The sequence below is a fragment of the Peromyscus eremicus genome, chromosome 3, assembly GCF_949786415.1.
Source record: "Peromyscus eremicus chromosome 3, PerEre_H2_v1, whole genome shotgun sequence".
NCBI lineage: Eukaryota > Metazoa > Chordata > Mammalia > Rodentia > Cricetidae > Peromyscus > Peromyscus eremicus.
The window spans coordinates 124286810-124306304 of record NC_081418.1 but is presented as its reverse complement, the minus strand read 5'-3'; the positions used below and the strand labels follow the sequence as shown (position 1 = coordinate 124306304).

Genomic DNA, 19495 nt, shown 5'->3' with positions numbered 1-19495 from the left:
GATCAGACACTGTATCTTTCTCTTCCCTTCAAATTAAAACCCTGTTTCCTGAGGGATTCTCAAAGGAGTTTTTGTTTGTTTGTTTGTTTTTCCCTCTCTTTCCTTGGAGTTCTTCACTGACCATACCCAAACTCAGTAACTTCCTTTTGAAATTCTGTAGCCCAAAACAACCTTAAATATGTACCCTGTTGGCTCAACCTCCCAGGTGCTATTGTAAGCATACGCCACCACACCTGACACAGACCTCTTTTCATCAAATACTACATTGACTCTGGACAAGGGTCTAGCAAAAAACATATGAAATTATGACTCCTTTCTTCTCCCTCACTCTATTCCTGACAATGGGAATGGGGATGGGGGATGGGTGGTGTGTGTGTGTGTGTGTGTGTGTGTGTGTGTGTGTGTAATCAGTTCTACCTGTGGTGAACTCCACCAATTTTCTACATTCCCAGAAGGAAAACACGAAACCTGTAAGATTTGGGGTAAAGCGGAAGAAGGGAAGAGGTGATCTGTATTTCTTAAATTTCAGTGTTTTCTCCACAAAGTCAAATATAGTATTGGCCAGAATGAGCTCTCCACACTTGAAATATTAATACGTCATAAACATAGAAAGAGAGCTGCTCATGAGTCACCAACTATTAGATGGCATGCACTTCACATTTTTTTTTGTCGATTTCATATTTTTTAAAAACTGGGAAACAAACTATTCTTCAGAAATAATTTTCAAAAGCATAGTCAGAATTAAATAGTGCAAGGTATGGTGAAGGTGACAGCAAAAGGAAGAATTAAAGTAGGCCAAGTCTTCAACAGCAGCAAGTAAGAGAAAGGGCAGGGGCAGAGTAAAAATGCAGTTTCACTCTCCCATCAATTAACAACCCAGCAGATCTACAGAATATTGCATCTACAAACAAACCCAGCTTGTCTTCCAATACTGAGTATTCTTTTGAGAGCCCCCATTTATATGTAGTTTCTAGAGTTTTAAGAGATTTCAGAAGAAATACATCAGACAGGTGAGGCGGAAGCAGCTGGGAGACAAGAGTCCAATAAACAGCCAATGCAATGAAAGAAAGGCAGACCAAGTCTGCTTTCGCCACCCTGGGAAGAGGACTGGCAGGAAGAGGAGTGCCGCTTCAGAAAGAGCAGGCTTCAGACAGTCTTTGTACTGAGGCTGTGGACCTTGGCCACTCTCCCAGAGATGATGCAATCCCGATGAACAAGATCTGCTGCCAGACAAACGATTGTTAGCAGCCTTTGCAGACAGCAACTCAGCCAAGAAGCAATCTCTGATCAGCTCTCCATGAGCCACCAGAATGTCAAATTTCTTCAATTTCAGTCCCTGATAAAATAAAGGGAATATCCTGCCCCACACACCCCCAAGCCCTTTTCTTAGAATGTTCCTTTGTCTTACCCCACTTTCTTTTAATTTGTTTGGGTTTACAGTATCTAGTACTCACAATTACATTTAAAAAGAAACACCAAAAACATTTTTATTTTGATGAACAGAATTCTTTCAACTTATTAACAATAGTATGTTTATTATTGTTATCTTCCTCAGTCTCCTAAGAAAAACCTGGAACATAATAACCTCATGAAGTATGAAAACTGCTATGAAATATGGTACCCAATTATGAGATACAAAAGTAAAAATAAATATTTAACTTAATCTAGAGCCAGAGAGGTATATTTTGTGTATCTGAAATTATATGGAACTTAGTACATAAAATAATAATGTCATCTAGTAGAGAAAAAGGAGAAAATCTACTCTTGCTTAGGCCAACATAAAAGACAGTTAAACAATGTAGTTTTTACAATGCTATTCACAACAGTCACCTTTCTAAGGGGCAGCACTATAGTATGACTTCAAAATTTACTAGAGTCAATGACTATATCTATTAACTTAAGACTCCAACTTAAATATACATTCAATTTTAAAAAATCTTCCCTAAAATTGTCATCTTAGGCCCAATTTCTTTTTCGGTTTCAGTACAAGGTTTTTCATATATAGTATTGTTTCTTACCTTGTTAAAGACCTTAGGTTAGTGAACTCCAGCTAGCTAGAAGCCACAAATCAAATTTCCTTTTAAAACAATCCTTAAACTGGGACTCATAAACTTAAACTCAAAACTCAGGTATCTAAGACATACCCTGAAATCATTATGTTCATCCTCATATTTACATGATTACATAATTAAAATTAACATATACAGCACAGCTCTGAAAAATCTTCAGTAGGCTAATGAATAAATTTAACTCGGTTAATAAGAGAAAAATTTTACAAAAAGGTACTGGTTATGTAATTTGGTAAGGTACTTGTCTGATACCACAAAGCCCTGGGTTCTATCCCTAGCCTGGCACAAACTTGGTGTGGTGTTACAGGGCTTCAATCCCAGCACTTGGGAGGTACAGGCATAATTATCAGAAGTTCAAGATTATTCTGGGCTACATATAGCAAATTTTGGGTCAACCTGGGATATATGAGACCTTATCTTTAAAAAAAAAAAAAAAAAAAAGTTACCTTCAGAAAAATTGCAACAAGGGTTGAAAGAAAAATAGCTGGTAATTTTACAATTTAATCTTTCAATCTGGTTATCTAAATTAAATTACTATACATGTTAAGTTGAATTTTTTCTTAAATCAGTTTTTCTTATGACCATAAAATTTAAAAAAGGAATGGAAAAATTTTATATTAGGATTTTGGGGGGTGGAATTTGAGACAGGGTTTCTTTGTGTAGCCTTGGCTATCACAGAACTAGTTCTGTAGACCAGAGATCCACCTGCCTCTCTGCCTCTTGAGTGCTGGGATTAAAGGCTTGTGCCACCACCACCTGGTTTATATTCAGATTTTTAAATAATGACTTTATCCTCAACAATTTCTATTTTTGTTTTTAACCCTATACTTTTTTTAAAAATCACAGAACAGTTCAAAATGAAGGTCTCACCTATACAATTAGCTTTCTTTTGCAAAACTCATATACCATCTGAATTATATGTTTATTCATTTCTAGCCAAATCCCAAGTATTCTGAGGGAGAAAAAAAAACTAGCAATACCATAACATTACTTTTTACCTTGAGAGAAAAGGATGCTATGAAAAAGGACTACATAAGGACCCAAAAAATTGTGATGTAGTCCACAATTTAGTTTGATGACTTCAGAAAACATTGTATCACACAGGATGAATTCTACAAGGTCTTAAAATAAAATACTCATTTTCTTTTTTTCCTGCTTCAAATTTCTGTGAATCCTGGCATACTCCCAACTGGCTTGGCAATTTATATAAAGTCTCAAGTCAATCCAACAGAAAGAATATTGTCCTGCTGACTCTAAGATGCGCATGGAGAAGAATTTGCAGCAGGATGTTTACACAGTTCTGTAGAGTTAGGTAAGAATCTGTGAAGAAAGAGGACTATCATTAATAACCTGAATGTGGCTAAAAGCAGCTTTCACTTTTCCCAAACTGTATGTATTTCAATTCTGCTACGCCAAAAAAAAAAAAAAAAAAAAAAAAAAGTGAGAAGAAATGTGGAAAACATGACCAAGAAGTAAACAACCCCAGAATAAAACCCAAACAAAAAACCCAAAAAGCACAGGTTGCATGTCGTAAGTCTTTAATCTCAGTCCTTGGAAGGCAATCTCTGTGAGTTCCAGATCAACCCTGTCTCAAAACAAAATCTAACAAACTAAACAGCAAAAGGGAGAGAAGGGATAAGCATTATGTAAACTTTTAAGAATATTCAGAGATCTGGTAAGAAGTTCGCCTAATTTAGATTGTATTAAGTTGGGCTTAACTCTGAAGGTAGTGAATATAGGCAAAAGATATAGGAGTTGGGGAGCAAAAGAAAGAGAAACAGACAGGATAGCATAAACAGTAAAAGACTGAGATACATGATTTGGTAATTCAAGCCAAGATAAAAATTCCTTTTCTCCTAATTCTTCTCCTATAACATCAGTTTGCCCTTTCATCTCTTTAACTAAATTATATTCTCTCCAGGGGATTCTGAAACTGGTATAAGGCAATGTCTATAAAGCTTTGCTTACTAAGAAGCAATTTAAAATCAAATAAAAAGAAATTCCTACTTATAATGGCTAAGAGAGAGGCTGAGCTGTATGTAACAGTAGAAGAGTTGGGGAAAGAAGTAGGGTAAGACCATACACCATGACAACAGAGCTAAATCACATGATCTTAAATTAGTAAGGCTCTAAGAACTTTGTGTCCTAATACAGTCAAGAATATCCTCTTCTTGCTCTCTATCACGGCTCAAGATCAAGGTGAGAACCACTCGGGAACCTCACATCCCTAAATCCCAGTATCAGTGTGGGGGAGAGTGGAGACAGACTGACGCTGGCAGCCATGGTGTTGGAGCAGCTCACAGACCAGAAGAAACCTGTGCTTTCCAAAGCTAGATACACTGTTAGGTCCTTTGGCATAAGGAAAAATGAAAAGATTGCTGTTCACTTCACTTCATTGAGCTAAGTCAGAGGAAATCCTGAAAAAAAGGTCTGAAGGTACACGAGTATGAGTTAGGGAAAAATAACTTCTCAGATATTGGAACAATACTGGTATTCAAGAGCACATTGATCTGGGCATCAAATATGACCCGAACACTGGGATCTATGGCCTAGACGTCTATGTGGTGCTGGGTAGGCCAGGTTTCAGCATCACAGAAAAGAATCATAGGACAGACTGTATTGGGGCCAAACAGAATCAGCAAAGAGGAAACCATGTGCAGGTTCCAGAAGAAGTATGATGGGATTGTCCTGCCTGGCAAATAAATAAATATTTAAAAGGTCAATAAAATTTTCTCAGAGAAATAAAGAAAAAACTAAGAAAAGAAAAAAGCTTCTAATAATCAAGTAGAGATCTGTCCTCAAGGAATTTAGATTGAATTCTATACTCATGACTTCTGAGCCTGGCAGGGTGGTGCATGCCTTTAAGCAGTCAAGAGGTAAAAGCAAGAAAAGAGCTCTAGGAGTTCAAGACCAGCCTGGTCTACATAGCGGAGTTCCAAGTCAGCCAAAGGCTGCATAGTGAGACCCCTATTTCAAAAACCAAACCAAACCAACCAACCAAAATATTAAGACTTCTGAGGTTCTGTCCTACTGTGATCTTAGAATCAGATGATACTTAAGAACTTTTTCATACCAGCAATGTACTTCAGTAGGCAGAATCTCACTCAGATACACTTGCTTCCTTTTAACAAATTCAGACCTTTTTGATTTTCAAACCCTGAAATGTAGACAAGTTTACCTTTTTTAGATGGAGTTATTTACACAAACCACAAGGCATTATTAACCTCATAACTGTACTGATTTAGACAAATTCTTCTACTTCACAAACATACAATTTTAGGACTTAAAATTTTTTATGATTTTTTTTTGTGTGTGTGAGCACATATTCATGTGTGTAATTAAGAGTTTGCAGGTCAGAGGATGATTGATATCTGAAGCTGAAGTCCTTGTTTAAAGCAGGGTCTCCTGTTCACTGCTGTGTGTACAATGCTAGCTGGCTGCATACTCCTAGGGAATTTCCTCTCTCTGCCTCTCTATGACTGAGATAACAGGCCTCAGCTGTGTCTAGCTTTCATGGGATCTGAGGAACCCATTCAAACTCAGCCCTTATGCTTGTAAGGCAAGTACTTTTAACCACTAAGACATCTTCCAGATTATTTTATAGACAAAAACAGAATTACAAAAAGATTAACTTATAGGACTGGGGGTGTAGCTGAGTGGGAGAGTGTTTGCCTAGCATTCAACAAGCCCTGGGCTGCATGATTAACAAAGAATAGGGGAAATTTTACTCACAAGAATGTCACACATGTAGCAGTAGAGTTCAAAAGAAAATTAAGATTTTAATGTATAGCCTTTATTTATTAAAGTAACTAATCACTAACTACTTTGGATAGCAATATCTAAATAAAAAGTGTGTTTATTAACTAGCACTACATTAAACAAGACCAGAATAAAACTCCCAGATCTTTGGGGTGAATTTACATTATGCAGATTTACCTTGGGTTTTATATTACACATATTTTCCACTTTTCTCTTTATTCATCTTTGATTCAACAACAACAAAGTAACTATACTATGAACATAAAAGCTATTTGAAGATGTGACTTCCTATATGGTCTTAGGTACTCTGCAGGCTGATCTCAAACTCCAATTCACCTGCCTCTACCTCCTGCATGCTAAGATTATAGGCATGTGCCAAGACACCCAGAGTTTTGTGTGGTGCTTGGAATCAAACCCAGGGTTCTGTTCATGGTTGGCAAGCACTCTTACCAGTTGAGCCACATCTTCAGCCCTGAAGATGTTCCTTCCTTCCTCTCCTTTTTTCTTTCTTGAGACAGGGTCTCATTATGTAGCTCTGGCTGTCCCGGAACTCCTCAAACTCAAGAGATCTTGCCTCTACCTCCCAAACCTGAATCTGTGGTGTGGCATCACCTTATCTGGTCCCTGAAGATGTTTCTTAACTCTAGGCTTATATATGTGACAAGTACTGCACTGTCACAACCACATACAAAAAAACCAAACCAAACCCCAACCCTTGTGAGTATGTTTTTTTCTATAACTGAGTCAAAAGTCAATCCACTACACGGTTTACCAGGGAGAGTTTCTTGTGTAAGTAGTTTATGCTTAGAGAAAACAAACATTTTTTCCTAAGAATAAAGGTAAACACGGCAGGAAGATTTCTTAGAACACAGAAGAAATGAGCTTGACCATGCATGTTCTGATTCCTGACAAAATATCTAAGAAACCGTAACACTAAAGAAACCTAAAACTAGCTGGGCATTGGTGGCGCACGCCTTTAATCCCAGCACTCGGGAGGCAGAGCCAGGCGGATCTCTGTGAGTTCGAGGCCAGCCTGGTCTACAAAGCGAGTTCCAGGAAAGGTGCAAAGCTACACAGAGAAACCCTGTAAAGAAGGAAAAAAACAAAAAACAAAAAAAAAAACAAACCTAAAACTCTGATGTGTACAAGGGAATTCCTCACTGAAGTTGGCTGGCTCTATCAGTAAAGACCCTTATAATTAACTTGTTACAAAGATGCTTGCAAAAATATACAAACATAATCTGGGTATGGTGGCACATGGCTGCAATCCTAGAACATGAGGCAGCAAAGGCAGGTGAATTGCTTTGAGTTTAAGGTTAGTCTACAAAGCAAGTTAGTGATACCATATCTCAAAGAAACCCAACAATAGAGCATAAAAAAACAAAATCTCTTAAAATAGAAAAAAGAGACCCTCTTAAAATAGAAAAGTAATAGCCCAACTGGTTCTGTAAGCTGGTTTTTATATTTAACAAGACATAGCTTTGTGTAAATATGTACTTCTTCAATGATACCAAAACATACTTCTATTGATTCATTATAATTTAAATGAATCCTCTAAAGGTAAATGCTCACACTGTTGCTTATTTTTGGTATTCTGCAGTGCTGCACTGAACATTCATTCATTTTGTTTGTTTGTTTTTTGGAGACAGGGTTTCTCTGTGTAGTTTTGGTGCCTGTCCTGAATCTCGCCCTGTAGACCAGGCTGGCCTTCGAACTCAGAGATCTGCCTCCGAGTGCTGGGATTAAAGGCGTGCACCACCACCGCCCGGCTCATTCATGTTCTTACTGAGAACTTTCTTCACACATATGCACACAAGTCCTTAGGACCAACTGTTCTAAGTGGAACTACTAAGATGGTATGAACATGTTTCATAGTCTTAATGAACCATCCTCCAGAAATTAAAATCATTTTACATTCCTACAGACATTGGGGTTGACTAAAATGGTGAAACAGCTAAATATTACTTAATCTCAGGATTATCTTATAGCAAGTTCCAAAAATAACAGTTGTGCACATCACATCTGAGTACATAATATAACTAGTGATAATATGAGAGGGTCCTACTTATCCTAACAATAAAGTTGTGGAGGAAATCAAGCTCATCACTCTTCTGCAAGGTTCAGTCAGATGAATAAGCTTATGTAAATCAACAACTACTAGACTGCTGAGTAATGTTCAGGTGTGAATTATACAAGTGGTTGTTGAAACTGTTTCAATGGATGAACTCTCTTAAATCACTGTAAACATCAACCTTGTATGAGTTTCTTGATAAATTTTCTTATATTACTGGGAATGAGAATTTCTCTTATGGAAGAATGAACAGCATTCCTATATATTCTGTTTGTCATCACACAAAAATGGGTAAACATAAGAACCGCTCCCTAAATCAAGGAAGGAGATAAAAGTTCATGTGGTGTTCTATAAACTGTTTCTGGAAAAATAACTAATTACATCATATCATGGTGACCAGCTGTTCTTGTTTTTAGTGAGTGATCTCTGAGTACTTGGGAAGTTTTGAGTGGTGACAGACTATAGGCAAAGAAACTCATTTACTCCTGTGGTGGTTTTAAAGAAAATGGCCCCCAAAGGGAGTAGAAGGTATGGCCTTCTTGGAGGAAGCATGTCACTGTGGGGGCAGGCTTTTAGGATTCTTGCTCAAGCTTCTCTCAGTGTGACAGTCAAATGACTTCATGTTGCCTGCAAGATGCAAGACTCTCAGCTTCTCCTGCAACATCACCATGCCACCATGCTCCCCACCATGATAATGCACTGAACCTCTGAAACCCTAAACAAGTCACCTCAATTAAATGTTTTCCTTATAAAAGTTGCAATGGTCATGGTGTCTTTTTACTGCAATAAAAACCCTAAGACAACTCCCCAGTAGAAAAATAACTCAGTAACAATGGCTGAGTGTCACAGAATAAAAACATGTAGTAATTTGGACAATTCCTGTTTTAAATGTAAAGCCCAAGTAACTTCAAAGTCCAGTTCCCAGCAAATAGGCTGAAAGCACCATCAATGAAAACTATACTACTACATTACCCACTACCCAAATAAACCTTAACTGTACTGATGACAATGAAGCTAACCTTAGATACTCTGTAATTTGAAAAGTTAACAGTAGTGGAAAGTAATAGCTACCTCAAAGAAATATGGATAAACATTGGGGTAAGCTCTGCCTTAGCAAAAATTAGTTTATATTACTCACACAGTAAATTATTAACAAAAATGCAGTCTCTGGGATGGAAAGCTATTTATTTCTCTAGAAGACAATGAGATGGGTGGGATTAGCTAGCTAGAGGTTTGCTGAAACCCAGGACCTTTGACAGTTCCTATCATCCAAAGCATCAAAAATATTTAGATTACAGGCTACAAGTATTTTTGCAGAAGACCTCAATATGAAAAATGATTCTGAAGCTTTGATGTGGATATTTACCTTTGATCCAGTTTCAGTAATGTTTGTCTCAATACTTGAAAAAAGTAGCTTCAGGGCACTGGTAAAATAGTACTTTTGCTACTATGAATTCCTATACAAAACATAACCACAACCACATACCATGTTAACATTTTTGTAGTTATTTTATTGTCTACTGAATCATTTGTTGTTTTTCTGGCCATGGCCTAAAACACAGCAGGGAGTTTACAGAATGGAACAAGACACAAAATATCTTAAAATTTCCATACATCAGCCATTTTCCTTTTCATTAAAACACCTATTTATGAATTTTTCTTGAACAAAATATTTTCAACTGAATGTTTTGCCACTACTTTGTAATCAATTTAAAAACTCAGATTTTGTTTTATTTTGCTGAATTTGAACATGATATGTGGCTAAAGATAATCTTGAACTCTTGGTTGTCCTGCTATCATCACCTCCCAAGTACAGCAGCAGTACCACAACACAGGCTAAAAATCCATTAAAAAAATTCCATGTCCCAGGGCCAGTGATTAAAGACACTTGCTGGGGCTCAGTGGTTAAGAGTACTGGCTGCTCATCCAGAGGTCCTGAGTTCAATTCCCAGCAACCACATGGTGGCTCACAACAATCTGTAATGAGATCTTGTGCCCTCTTCTGGCCTGCAGGCATACATGCAGGCAGAACACTATATACATAAAATAAATAAATCTTTTTTTTTTTTTTTTTTTAAAGACACTTGCTGAAAAGTATGATGATACGAGTTCAATCTCCTGAACCCACATGGTAGAAGAGAACCAACCCAGTAAGTTGTCTTCTGACCTTCACACCCAGAGCACATGCACACATTCACACAATAACAAAAAATACATGTTCTCGATTTCAACAGATCTCTTATAAACCAACATTAATAACTAAAAAGCATACTCCAGTTTTCTGAGGGGGGGGCCCGCCCTTGAAAGTGTAAAAATTGGCCAGTATGGGGGTATATGCCTTTGATCTCAACACTCTAAGAGGGCAGAGACGGGCAGATTTCTTGTGAGTTAAAGGCTGCCCTGGTCTACATAAGAGTTTCAGGACAGCCAGGGATATACAGAGACTGTTTCAAAATACAAAACAAAAGTACAAAAATTTATTTCTACTGTTTGGAAAAACACCCCAAAACTAAACTATGGAAAACTAGCAACAATTTTGCATAGGATCCTTTATTTTCTGTTCTTAAAGACCATTAGCAATTTATACCCTGGTTAATTACCACTTGCCACTAAGAGTGACAAGATTAACACGATTCATCTATAAATTTAGGATTTCTAATTTTCAAGATTGCTTTTCACATTATAAATTCCAACTCTTAGAGGAAACACACTGCCTTTCCATTTGCTTTAGTACAATATTCAAACAACTTTAACTAATTCCTGACTCTTAACTAGCTTATTTTTCTACCAGCTTTCAAACATAATACATTTATAGCTATTTGAGTACATATACTCACAAATTCCTGCTGATCCTGCTTTAGTGAACTGCTCAAAGGAGACAATATTGGTCCGTCCTTTGGCTATCAACCTGCTGCATTCTAAATACTTACAAAACAGAATGGCAAAGATAAATGTTTAGGGGCTGCCACCATTCCTTATTCTCCTGAAACTCAAATTTAGAAAGTCTTTTATGACTTCCAGACCTGTCACTAATTCTTTCCAAAAAATATTTTCTTAGAAGTTTATCAAGAGCAAACAGAGTCTTAATATAAATAAAACCAAGCAGGCTCCAATGTCTAGTAGTAAAGTTATTTGAGTTCTCAAAAACAGGATCTGAATTCACAAATCGTTTCTTTGCTCAGACAGTAACTGCTTCATAGGTGGGATTCACAGTAGTTTTACTGCCTGTCCCCTTTCAGGCCAAAAAACTTGTTCAGTTTGGTATATGTTGCTCTCTTAGGAACTGAATTCTGAGTACCTGTAGTTCTTAACTATATTAAGGAGTGATCATTGATATCCAAAAGAACCTGATAAAGACTATAAAACTTTTCCTCAGAAAAATGTAGAGACAAAGAATGATCTAAAGTGTCCAGAAACTCTAAACTTTTGCTCTATAAAAACCCTTTTCTAAACTGTAACTAGCCTGGAATAAAGGAGGCTCAAAAGTGACTGATAATGTATAGATATTTGGAAGAGGCCTTTGTTTCCCATTACCAAGGAAATAAGAATTTGCAATCACTATAAGGGATAACACTCAATAACTTCCCATTCATTTCCTCTCTATCCATATTCTATGATGCAGAAGCCCTATGCAATTCTGATAAAGAATCCTGAAGAGAGAAAGATCAAAATGTACCCAAACAAGAAATGCAGAGAAGTGCAGATTTTATCAGTAGAGTCAAAGGTTCCTGAAATCAGGATGATCTGGTATAATGAAAAGATCTTAGAAGCAACAGATTTTTATTATTTAGCCGTGTGGTCTTTTTAATTAAATCTATCTGCAATTCACTTCAGTGCATGGTTCTAAGAATTAAGCACATTACAGGACCCAAATTTCGGTATGAAGCTTTCCAACACTAGGAAGGAACAGAATAGGGAGTTGGATGAATACAAACAAGGAAGTGAATTCCTGCTTCTAAGTCAACTGTTTCAAGTGGAGGTGAAGGAACTGACAGAATTTTGTTCCATGTTACTAATGATGCTAATGCTTAAATAATATACAGGGGTATTTAAATATCAGGTCAATTTTCTTGGATAAGTCTTGAGCATTTGGCATGGAAATGCTTTATCAAAAATTCAACCACTCTGGTTGGGGATTTTGCTCAGTGGTAGAACGCTTGCCTAGCAAGCGCAAGGCCCTGGGTTCGTCCTCAACTCTGGAAAAAAAAAAAATTCAACCAACTCAGCTGGGCAGTGGTGGCACACGCCTTTAATCCCAGCACTGAGGAGGCAGAGCCAGGCAGGAGGATCTCTGTCAGTTTGAAGCCAGCCTGGTCTACAGAGCGAGCTCCAGGACAGACTCCAAAGCTACACAGATAAACCCTGTCTCAAAAAACCAAAATAAATAAACAGATAAATTAATTCAACAAACTCATAGGGTAAGATCTAGTGTATATTAAACATACTATTAACAATTAACAAATTTGTTTCCCTAATCTATTGGTCAAGAAGGCTTTCTAAACTTTGCAGACTTTTTTTTTTTTTTTTTTTTTTTGGTTTTTCGAGATAGGGTTTCTCTGTGTAGCTTTGGAGCCTTTCCTGGTACTCACTCTGTAGCCCAGGCTGGCCTCGAACTCACAGAGATCCGCCTGGATCTGCCTCCCGATTGCTGGGATTAAAGGCGTGAGCCATCACTGCCCAGCTGTAGACATCTTTAAAAGTTTAAAAATCATGATACATCTCAGCTTAGTCTACAAAGTGAGTTCTAGGGCAGCCAGGACTACATAGAGAAATCCTGTTTCAAAAACAAAAAAACCAAAAAGATTATGATATATCTATATAGGCCACTACATTCTTTTATTGAGCCACTCCATTTTGTTGTTGACTGGAAATATGATTGTCAGGAGATGAATTTGGCTCAGAATACATACAGTAAACAACAAGAAGAAATCAAAACATCTGGTTCTGTTTAGGGTTTTGTTTGTTTTTATTTTGAGACAGGATCCTATTCTGTAGCCCATGCTGGCCTCCAACTCTGAATAACCTTCAAGTCTTACTGTGCACTAAAACAAATATCCAGATTATAGGTATATCCACTCGTTCTATTAATTACTACTGTAGTCTACTTGACCAGGTCCCACTATGGCCAGCTCTATGAACCCTTTTATTTTAAATTTAAAACATTTTATGATAAAGAATTTCAAATAAATACGAAACTAAAATGGTATAGAGGACTCCATCTAGTCATTATCCGGTTCCAACAAATATCCACCGCTGATTTTGCTTCCTTTATTATCTCTTTATTCCAATGCAAATACCAGATAACCCATCGTTTCATAAACAATATTTTGGAGCGTATTTTTAAAGATAAAGATGTTTAAGACCTTTTTTGCTTGAAGGAGGACTTTAGTTTGCCAGTTTGTCCTTTCCTACAATTCCTTCTATCTAAAATACTGTCATCTAATACAAATTTTAGTATTCTTAAACTTCCAACCTCAAAATTATTAAATTCACTAAGTAACCTGCCAAATGTATTTTTGTCTAAAAAGTACTTTTAAAAGGCAAACATTAACTTTCTATGGTTAAGGAATACCTGGACCTGATGGTAAACCTGTAATCCCAGCTACTGTAAGGTTGAGGCAGGAAGCTCCCACATTGCCTGAGCTACACTGTTAGTTCAAGGTCATCCCAGGGGACTTATTGAGAGAGGTTATTTCAAGGGCCTTTTTTAAAAAAGTGTGTTTGTGTATGTGCACGCGCACCTTTAAGCACTCAAGCTTCACTGACAGACAATCCCAATTAGGGTAAAGAATGAACCCTACAACTGGTCAGCATACATGGTACTCTATAGCTACTTTGAAGACTCTATTTCCTAAGGTTCAGCTGTCCTTAAAGCACCCTCTTCTATTAAATTTTTTAAAAATATTTATTATTGTGTGAGTCTGTGGGGGTGCACACATATAACAGCACAGGTGTGGCGGTCAGAGGACATCTTTTTAGATTTTGTTCTCTTCCTCCAACTTTAAATGAGTTCCAGGGCTTGCACAGCTGAGCCATCCAGTGATTACATTTCTGAAGTAAGCACTGGCAGATTTATAAAACGAGAGACCTGCCCACTGTGGTGAAGGCATGTAGTCCCATGTAGGTGGAAACTGTCAGATTCACAAGTTCAAGGTCAATCTGGGCTAATGAGACTTTTAATTCAGAGGAGAAAGGACTGGGGATATAGCTCTATAGCAAGACACTGACAAGCACATGCAAGGCCCTGGGTTTGACTACAGCACTATAAACAAATTAAGCCAGAAGTTTCAAATTTCAGCTAGGTACCAATTACTCCTTTGCTATCAATTAGTTATTTTCATATAATCAATATAATAATGAAAATCAGGTGCTATTTATAACCTATGAACATAATCCTAAGTAAGGTTGATTTAGAGCTTAGAAAACTAATCAAATACTCCTAAAATACCAACTTTCAAATTAAAAGCTACTGTTTACTGATTATTCTGTACCAGCCACTGTTTCTATACTCCATTTTCATGCGTTACCTCATGTAATGTTTAGTAATGTATAGTAACAACTCTATGAGGAAGGTACTATTTCTTATTAGGCCAAAGAATTAAACTTGCCAAGAAACTTGAATTAAAAATTAGAATCTGGGGCTGAAGAGATGGCTCTGAAGTTAAAGAGTAACTCTGCTCTTGCAGAAGACCCAGGTTCAGTTCCCAGCACCGATGTTGGGAAGCTCACAAACACCTGTAACTATACTTCCACAGGGTTCTGTATCTTCTTCTTGCCTTATCAAGCACCCAAAAATGTGTGTACACATTAATAAAGACAGAACCAGAGGCTGAATTAAGGTCTATCCAATTCCAGAGTCCCCATTTTTTTTTGGTGGGGAGTGGGGGCGACAAATCAATCTCAAATTGTACTATTTCCTTTATAATTTAAATTTGTATACACAAATATATAATGTACATACAGTATATTCAGCATATTCCTCTCACGCTCCTCATTTTCCCCTTTCAGAACCTTCACATTCTAATCACTATTCCTCACTGTTTTGCCTATTATAATTTAATACTGTTAGTCTACTTATTAGAACTTGATAGTGCTGAAACATGAAATTATAACTCTAAGATGTCACAGTTAGCAAGAATTAAACATTTAACCAATTTTAAAACATTTGGGGGCGGTGGTGGTGCACACCTTTAATCCCAGCACTCGGGAGGCAGAGTCAGGTGGATCTCTGTGAGTTCGAGGCCAGCCTGGTCTACAGAGCGAGATCCAGGGCAGACACCAAAACTACATAGAGAAATCCTGTCTCGAAAAACTAATCAATCAATCAATAAATTAATTAATTAAAAAATGGATTTATTTGGAATTGAAGTGATAAAGTAAAAAAAGGTACTTTTAAATAGCACCTGAATTTCAAGACTAACGGTGAACTATTCAAGAAATGCCTACTGAGGAGCTATTACAACAGCAGCAGTGTCAAGTATACCTGAAGCTACAAGAAACAAACATAATCTAGCATTAAACGACCTTTATTAGTAGAAAAAGGAAGATTCCTATCCCAAATAAGTTATACAAGAAATTATAGTTCCTCAAAGAAACTATGCCACCAGTTTTATAGCATAAAACTATTTCTTACTTATTGAAAAATCCAAAGGGAAGTATTTAAATAAACTAAATCTAAGTACTTTTTTCATTAAAACAGAAGTATCCTGAGAAAATGCCATTTTGAGAGTCAGCAAGATGGCTCACCAGAAAAAGGTGTTCTACCATCAATCATATATACCCAAGTTTGATCCACAGAATGCATACGACAGAGAAAACTGACTCACAAGTTGACTTCTGACTTCATGCATGCAGATGTGCATGCCTACCCATAAATAAACGTAAATGCAAAAAATACTGTAATGTTCATAAAGAATAGGTGAAGTCTGAGTATAAGACAGAAAGAGGACAGGGAAGACGACACTGGGGATAGAAGCAGGATATTTTTTTTTAACCATACTTAGCTTTGTAAACTTCAGAGTAACTAGTACTTTCATTTATTTAATTGTAAAGCAAGAGGTTATCCCTGAAAAAGAAATAAAAAATTAACTTCACTGAGTATCAAGCTGGTGGCATAACCACACAGAGAACACTCTAAGAGATTTAAAAATACTGTAATTTAATTGACTGTGCCTGAAGGGATATGCTTTAAGGAAAAAGAGGAAACAAAAGAAAACAAACCACCCACCTTTTAATAATCATATTGTTCTACTAATCTAAAACTGGTTTGAGTATACTTTGGCAAAAAGTGAAGAAATATGTTGGTGTCACTGGAAATTGGGAGCTGGGCACAGAAAAAAAAAGATCAGTTTACATTAAGTATGTGGCACTGAATTTGAAATATCAGTGATTAGGTTATTAATCTAATTATTTTATTAAAAATAAAAGCTTTATTTGTTTTTTGTTTTCTTTTTGGTTTTTCGAGACAAGGTTTCTCTGTGTAGCTTTGGTGTCTGTCCTGGATCTCGCAGAGATCTGTCTGGCTCTGCCTCCTGAGTGCTAGGATTAAAGGCATGTGCCACCACTGCCTGGCAAAAAGAAAAGTATTTTTAAACCCTTGTTTATTTGAAAGACCTAGAAACAGCAGCATCAATTCAGAACAATGAACATTTCTAGTCTCCAAGGATCAATTCTCATCAAAACAAACTAAGGCCTAGTGAGATATCTGAAGAAGAAAGACAGACCTCTGAATTCCAGGTGAATATGTGCTATATATCCCAAGACCCTGTCACAAAAGCAAAGCAAAAGACTACTCCCCCCCCCACCCCCCCCACCCACCCCCCCACACACACGAGAAACTGTTTTGGAGTCAGAAATGGTAAAAATGATCCTAAAACATTTGGTCATACTAGAACTAGAAAGCAATGAAACAATTGAGGAAAGTAAGAATGAATTTAAAGGATTTACTTAGCCAACAGCAAACGGCAGTACATACAATCCGAATGTCAAAAATAGTAACAGCAAGAAACTAACGCATTAAACATATTCAAAACCATGAGCACAAAATAGTAATACTTCACTGATCACCTCCTGTGGTTGCTAAGTTACCAATCCATTATTTTGAAAACCAATAAATAGGGGTGATGAAAAACAACTACTTATCTTGCCTTTGGTATTCAACTTGTAACTTTACTCAATAATACATGAGAGGGAATATTTCAGCCTAAACAATATATGAAGTGATAGAATATCACCATTATAAAAGCATAAAGAAAGAAGAATGGCTCTAGGCCCATGATTCCAAGCACAGTTGATAGAGCTCCTGAAATCTGCTAGACTCCCCCAAGAGGCACGATGTTCTTCCCTTTTCTGACTATATCCATGTGAGGCATGAAAGTTCAGTTTTCAGCTTATCACAAATTAAAGGCAGAAGCAGTTTTGAAAAGGCAGCTGTCTTTTATTAAGATTGATACTAAAGAGATTTACAAAAATGTAAAACAATGTCATTAAAAAAATAGAAAGTTTCTGTTCATTAAAAAAAATCTCATGTCAAGCTGGGGAGTGGTGGTGTACACCTTTGAACACAGCACTTGGGAGGCAGGTGGATCTCTGAGTTTGAGGCCAGCTTGGTCTACAGAGTGAGTTCCAGGACAGCCAGGCCTACACAGAAAAACCCTGTCTCTAAAAACCATAAAAACTAAAACAACAAACCTGAAAACCAACCAACCAACAAATGTCATTTAAAAAAAAAAAAACTTATCGGTAATTAAAAATTTTAAAGATTTATCTTTTATTTATGTGTATATGTGTATATACCCAAGGAGGCCAGGTGAAGGCATCTGTGTGCCACCTGACAGGAATGCCTGGAAGTGAACTTGGGTCCTCTGGAAAAGAGCAGCATGTGCTCTGAATTGCTAAGCCATCTCTCCAGAACCCACTCAAACAATTTTTTTGGGAACTTCAGCTTTTAACTCCTAACATTTGAGGATGGTTGATCTAGGCCACAAATATCAACAGTTGCTTAATATCCTAACAGGCAAATACTATGAAACTCAACAAAGTACACAATACCATTATAAAATTTATTTATGTGCATTGGTGTTTTGCCTGCATGTATGTCTGTCTGTGTGAGGGTGTCAGAAGCCCTGGAACTGGAGATACAGATAGATGTGAGCCGCCATGTGAGTGTTGAGAATTTAATCCAGTCCTCTGGAAGAGCAGTCAATGCTCTTAACTGCTGAGTCATCTCTCCAGCCTCACAACATCATACTACCTAATCACTTATTCATATGAAATGTAGGTATAAGGACATTTCACAGCAAAATATATCAACGACAACCTAGCCTTTGAAATTCAAAAATTAGAAACTCTACAAAACAATATTTTAAAAAACATACACGACACAAAAGAGAGGGAGAGAAAAATCTATAGACTCAACCCAATCAAGTGCAAGTATGGCCCTTATCTTAAAAAGTTATTATGTATGAGTGTTCTGCCAGCATTTATGCATCTGAATCACATGTGTGCCAGGTGACCGTGGAGGCAGAAGAGGGTGTCAGATCCCCTGGAACTGGAGTTACAAAGGTTTGTGAGCTACCATCATCTGGAAGCTGGGAACTCAACCCAGGTCCTCTGCAAAAGCAGCAAGTACTTTTAACTGCTGAGTCCAGTCCCATTATGATCCTTATCTTAAATGGATTTGAGTAGGGTGTGCTGGGAGAATCCTGGTGTGTATTAGCACAGGCTATTATTATTGTTGTTGTTTTGGGGTAGGGTCTCACTGTGTAGCCCTAGAACTCACTTTGTAAACCTGTCTCTGTCTCTCAAGTGCTGGGATTAGGTATGTGCCACCATGCCCAGCCCTAAATAGGGTATTTTAAACTAACAATTTGATAAAACCAAAGGAAGCCCATTTTTCTGTTTTGTTGTGTTTAGACTTTCCCTAATAGTTTTAAAATTAATCCAATCTTTAGCTACTTCTTGATATACTATTAATGAAAAGAAAATACATTTGAAAAATTGTTTACTAGGGGAGAATAAGAAACCAACAGACAAATTCTAGCACAGAATCAGAACTCTACAAAGAAAACTGGTTTTCTAGGTAGGGACTGAGTTTCCTCCATAGTTGATGGTCTGTTCTGGGCCAGTTTTTCAGGGTAAAAAGGGTGTCGCATGTTATCTATCTGAGATGCTAGAACAGTGGGACTGTCCTAGGGAAACTGAGATATAGCATGGTCCCTCCTCACAAAAGCTTAAGAAAAATTATTTCAGGACTAGGGTGTAGCTCTACAGAACACTTGCCTTTCCTGTCATTATTCTAAAAAAAGATAATCAGCAGAGATGCTGGAAAGATGGTTCAGTGGTTAAGAGCACTGGCTGTTCTTAACAGAAGACCAGAGTTCAATTCCTAGAACCTACATAGTGGCTCACAACCATTTATAAGCACAATAGCAGCAGATCTGACACTTTCTTTCATCTCTACAGGTATCGTGCATACACATGGTACAAACAGATACAGACAAAACACCCATACACAGAAAATAAATAGGATTTTAATAAATCAGCTGAATCCTTTGCACAATTATTCACTACAGAAATGCACTACTATTATTACATA

At 37.1% G+C, this 19495-nt stretch overlaps 1 protein-coding gene and 1 pseudogene across 7 annotated transcripts in view; one reads left to right on the top strand and one right to left on the bottom strand.

The window, feature by feature from the left end:
- Positions 1-19495, bottom strand: part of Setd5 (SET domain containing 5) — an 87375-nt gene that overhangs the window by 56743 nt on the left and 11137 nt on the right. The gene's annotated exons all lie outside the window — the stretch shown is intronic.
- LOC131906471 (large ribosomal subunit protein uL5-like) lies at positions 3595-4772 on the top strand (annotated as a pseudogene).